A 6,000-nucleotide genomic window follows, 5' to 3' on the forward strand; every position below is an offset into this window, starting at 1 on the left:
CATATGTCAAGTCGAGCATGCCAGCCGCTCCCCATCGGGACCTTCAGGGCCACCTAGGTCCTAGGGGTTCTTAGTTTCTTACACATGAGGTTACAGCTCTTCCTTCAATCCTTCACCTGTTCATCCAGGCTGCTGTAGGGTAGAATGTAATAATAATCACCTTGGGTTGCTCATGATTATGTTGATTTCGTTTGAAATTGATTTCGCAGGGTAACAAAAAGGACGAGATTGAGAAGGGTGACGCTTTCTAGGATCAAGACAAACTAAAGGATGTAGGTTGCAGTCCCTGCTCTTTTTTTCTTCTCTTTGCAGAATTGGTTTGGTGCTGCTGCTACCAGAGGCTTAGATTTCTTCTGATCTACAAGTATGTTTCGTCAATTCTTTGTATAGATTTGCAGTCAGTTGGTGCAGGTGTTGTATGACTATTTGATCGTAGTTTTGGGTGAAATCGATTTACCAGTGGCGATCCCTTATAGTAGAGATTAAATGCCCTAGATGCTTATTATGAGAGCTTTGGTAAAAGATGGGGAACTGATAGCCCCTTTCATGATACAAACATATCCGCTGATTTATATCTGTAAGGACTGTAGAGCCGCAAAAAATAGTTTGGGGGCATTTTGCATCCAGCTGATGGATTTCGATCTGGGCAGAGACGTCTCCAACATCTAGCTGGGAGATGTGAATTTGGGCATCAATCTGGCAGCATATTTGAGCTCGTTAGGATGGACATGGTGATGTCTTCATGTCCCATTTTTCTCATTGCAGATTGGAGAATGTGAAATTTACTCTTCAGTTTGATTATTGAGAAATTGGATTGCTTGTTTTGTACAATTGCATGACCAGAATTTAACTTACTATATAATAGTTAATAAAACATAGAGATAAAATTTACTATGCTATTGTTTTTGAATCCTACTGTTATTTTGAAGCAAATAAGATTTTTTTTCTTGAGGAATGAAATGAATGTGTATTCTTGCTTGGTCATTATCTGAAAATGTCAAATGTTTGGTCGGACTCCAAGGTTTGTGTCTTAAACTCTTCATCCTTTTGCTTGGTCATAATCTCAAAATGCCATATGTTTGGTCGACGAATTTACATCTTGTTAGTTTTGAAAGTTCTTGCTGAGCAAAATTGTACAATTATTTGTTAGTGGCTTAGTGCCAATGATCAATGTTGCTCAATGATTCCTTATAGCGTTGTATCTTGCTTGGGGCGGAACCTAATCCAATCTCGACCTGTTTCCCCGCGATGGGTGCATGCCATGTCTGCCACGGTGGCCACTCGAGGAGGTAGGCTTCTGGAGCGTTGCCATTTTTCATTTCGTTTTGTGGGTAAAGTTATGATCACTTCTTCAGAACAGTCATGTTTAGCAATGGAATTAGATTCGGCAAGGTAGTAATAGCATAGTAGTACCAATTTGCTTTGAAGGTGTCAAATTTGACCAAACCAATTTGTAGTGCGTGCTATGAAACTGAATGTTTGTGACAAACCATTTGGATAAGGTTGATGCCTGCTTGAAATTTGGAAATTGGAATTATACTTTAAGCCATGTAGCCTCTCTATTTAGTAAATTGGTTAGCACAAGACTGTTCACCAACTCCCTTTTCCATCTTTGTATATTTATTTATTCATCATTGTTTCAAATTCACTGTAGTACTTTCATCATAGTTGCTTATCACATGAGATCAGAACACAGATCTCTTGAAGGTCTGAACTCTGTTTTCTTGGAAAGAGAACATGTACCTTTTCATCTACTATAAAAGAATTTAACACATGATGCTTTTTTTTAGAAGCATTAGAAGCTTTGAATGAGATTTCTGAGTTAGCGTGCCCAAATGATGGGTTTCTGGACCAGGTGAAATTTTGCCAGGATCTGCTGGCAACATTTTGGTTAAAGTCGTGTTTACATGTTGTCGTGGCAGAGTTACTAGGGGACTTCTCCCGTTTCCATGGTGTTTACAAGCATATCCACGAAGGCACACACAACTGTTAATATAAACACTGAACTAATGCAATTACAATCACATTAGAGCCAGCCTCACATGGATGAGGCCATGACACCATCACAATTTCCTGTATAGAAATAAAATCCTAGCACTGCACATTCAGAAAATCAAAACTCAAATTGTAGCTTCCAATTCTGAATGTCCTTCTAAAACTTATTTCTTGATAATATGACAGGCCAACACATTCAAAAATTTTTTCATTTCTCCATAGTTGTTTTCTTTTCAGATTTCAATGACATTCTTTGGGGCCCTTCTCATGGATAAGAGTGGAAAAGCCCTTCTTTTGGGTATGAACGGTCTAAATTTTAGTAGGTGTACAGAAAGGTACTTGGTTTGAGCTGTGGATCAACTTCTTCATCATGCTTTTCTGCAGGTACATTGGGAATTGATGGGTATATGTGAATCAACATTGTGCTCTGCAGCTGGACAATGGGCATCTGTCTGCTCTCATCATTCAGATGTTTGTGGTTTTGCTTCAGTGAGCATTGGGTTGAATAATTTTCTTTTTTTTGTGCCGTGTTGCCTGTAGGGACTGATCACTGATGGCTTGACCCTGCTAGGCCAGATCTGCACTCGGACACCGTCAGGTTCACAGTGCTGTTACAACCGTCCCTGAGTTGCAGACCAGGAAGAATGACACTTGGATTCGCCCAAGGATGCTAGAAGCACCAGAAGGCTGCAGATCCTATCCAAGGCCTCATTGCCGCCAGAGATGTACTAAAGTTTGTTTAAATCCACTGTGCTTGTAACTAACATGTTCACATGAACTTGACAGCTTTATGTATGAATATCCAGTATGCATCTTTGTTCTGCTAAGGCAGAGGATATTTCATTGAGTTGTAGGTGTAGTGTAAAGAGTTTAGAATTATTTTTTGTGAAATTATGTTTGTTTGTTTGAAAAGTGTCCATATAAAAATTGTTATATGAATACGATAATGTTTTGAGTTTTACCGTAGCGTTAGCACGGGCACATTACTAGTAAATAAAGTTTGCTATGAACCCTCATGATAAGCTCTCACATGGAAATGATGAATAGTTGCTCTGCCATGACTAGTTCTCAAAATTGAAATCTCTCTCAAGTTTAGGCATGACTGTTATTAATTAAGATTTATTCTAAACCTGAACTTGTGGGAAGAGTACTTGATCTAAAGTCTAAGTCGTTAACGGATATGATATGGGAAGGTTGAGCTGCTGTTTATCTGTTCCTAGAGATGCTAGAATTCTAGAGAATTTTATCTTTGAAAATCTTTAAAATGTTGCATGATGAGTTCCTGTATGATGAGAGTTTAAATTCCTACCACAGCCATATATACATACTTGCTAGACTATGAGCCACACATTTACTTTTTACTGCTTATGAGCATTGAGTGTGGTCAAGCTGTGTAGACCCTTAGGAGCTTGTCATGTGGTTAAATCAAGATTCACTTGCACGTTCACTCATACATGCTGCTTCTACTCTGGAAGTACGCATCCACATACGTCCACTCATTTCTATCTCCAAAACCATCTAAAAATATTCTACTCATAATCTGGGAGAGAATAGCTAAAAACATTCTGCTATTTTTGTTTTTCCCTGTGAAATAAATGCTCAAGTTATCTTGGTTACTACCACTTGCTATATTATTTCAGGAGATGAGTGCTCAAAAAAAAGAAAGAAAAAAAAGAGATACGAGGAAATAAAAAGGGGCAAGTGCCCGGAACCTCGAAAGAAAAGAAAAAGTGAGACGAGAGGTAAAAATGGACAAGTGTCCGACAGTAGAATTAGAGGTACAAAATACCCACCTGAGAGAAAAGAGAAAGAAAATATAGAGCATCTCATTCTCCTCAAAAAGTTTCAAAAGAGCAAGAAAGGTATGTATCCCTCAAAAGAGCACAAGTAGAATTAGACTTTCACCATTGTTATCACCATCATTACCATGCACCATTCATTCGCCACACATGCACATCTTGATTTGACTTATTGACTTGTTCTTCTGGATCCATGGTTTGACTATGCAATAAATGTCTTGTAAGTATGTATTAGCTGTCTCCCACCTATGAGCTCCAGATATCAAAACCTTATTAGAGTAGGGTGAGAGAGAAGGCAATGCCACTATGCCTCATACCAAAAATACTACATACTTTGAGAGAAAGCATACACCATTACTGCCTTGGTAAGGATCCAGAAATACCACAAAAGAGAGACTAGAGAGAGTTATACAAGGAATCTCAGAGTTTTATTTGAAAATCTGCAAAAACTCTAGAGCTATAGTTGATCAAGAATAAGAGACATGGCGCTTGACTAGACCGTTCTATCTTTTAACTGCTCAAGACACAAGTGACGGTTGCAAGCCCCATGGTGGAAGGTAATATGAGTAAGTTTAAATCTTAAAAGTTTACCCTAACCCATAGATGAGATCTTGTTTGAACGCATGTGTATCTTTAAGGTATGAAACCACTGCAGAAACTCTTGAGTTCATCTTTGCTCAGGGACGAGCAAAGGTTAAGCTTGGGGGAGCTTGTTGACGGTCCTTAATGCTCATACTTAACCATCAATTAATCATGGAAAAGGATCCAAATGCAACCAACACCTAGACTTAGGGTTTTATCTGACAGAATTCCATGAGTTTTGGTGTTTGTCTATTTCTGTAGGGGGTTATCAGGAAAAATATGAAAGAAAGGCCCACACGTCGGGTTTACATAGAGATATTAACGTGCCGCGCAATTTTCTACCATCTAGAAGACTCCAGAAGCCACGGGAACAAACGGGAGGCCGATCGGGCCCGAGGGCAGGGCGCCCGCCCAAGTCCCTTGGGTGCCCGCCCAGCTACAGTAACCAATCAGCTTCAACTTCGCGGATCGTGCTCCACCGACCTAAGGGACCAAGGAAAACCATGCGATTAATGTTGGTTTGATCCAACGGCCCAGATTCATCTGAATAGACTATATAAGCAAGGCCCCCTGGCCCCTGGAGAGCATACCTCTTGTACAGAATCAAAGTTAGGGTTTCAATTCTTCATCCAAGTAGAGAGGATCCCTCTAGTTCTTCTAGTTCTACCTCTAGTTCATCTAGATCTAGTTCTAGTTCATCTAGTTCTAGTTCTAGTTCCTCTAGTTCCTCTAGTTCTAGTTCTACTTAGTTCTAGTTGTAATCTAGAAAAAAGGGAGAGAGAAGAGGAGAGCGGAGGAGGAGCCGGATCTGTCGGATCTTCCTCAACATTATACTTTTGCAGCAACTGGTTCGTTCTTCATTGTTCTCCAAGTTCTTCAATTCATAATTCCTGAGTTCTTTAATTACTTTTATTTACATTCAAGTTATTTATTGGATTCCCGCTTGCATCAAGTACTCTAGTCTTTATAACGCTAGAGTAGTAATTAATAGATTAGACGTGGTGTTTAGTCTCGCAATTACCTAGAATTGCACCCAATCCTGCGGATTGTTGTGGTAGCCTTAGGGTAGTGACAGCCCTAACGGTCGACGTATTCCACCTTGTTCGGATCGGTGTTTGTAGGACCGTAGTCGGAGCTTCCTAGCCCCCTTCTCATCTCTTTCTGTGGTTAGTGTTCTGATGTCCCGAAATAGATAATCTTGAAGTAATTCTTGATTATAAGATCAACTAGAGAACTCTCAGGAAACTTCCTCTCTTCCCACCAGAAATAATTTTATAGTTATCCTTGGGCGATCTTTGATCTTAATTAGTACACTCACGATCTCTGTGGAAAATCGATACTCTGGAATACTCCTGGGTGAAAGCTACATCGGTATCCGTGCGCTCGCGGATTTTTCTGTTTGCGTTTAAAATACCCAACAGCCATGAGGTGAACTGATTCTTATGTTCCTTCATTATCCATTCGTCTGTGTGCCCATGATTATGTTTTTGATGCTCTTCAATGTGTAGATGGATCAAAGGCTCCATTATCGAGAGCTGATGCAGGACGCTGTGATGTGCTTCGAGGACTGAATTGTAATCTTTTGGGACGTATGATTTCTTTCCCATCCTACCTCTTCCATTCA

Source organism: Sorghum bicolor, chromosome 1 (assembly GCF_000003195.3).
Source record: "Sorghum bicolor cultivar BTx623 chromosome 1, Sorghum_bicolor_NCBIv3, whole genome shotgun sequence".
In the NCBI taxonomy this organism is placed as follows: domain Eukaryota; kingdom Viridiplantae; phylum Streptophyta; class Magnoliopsida; order Poales; family Poaceae; genus Sorghum; species Sorghum bicolor.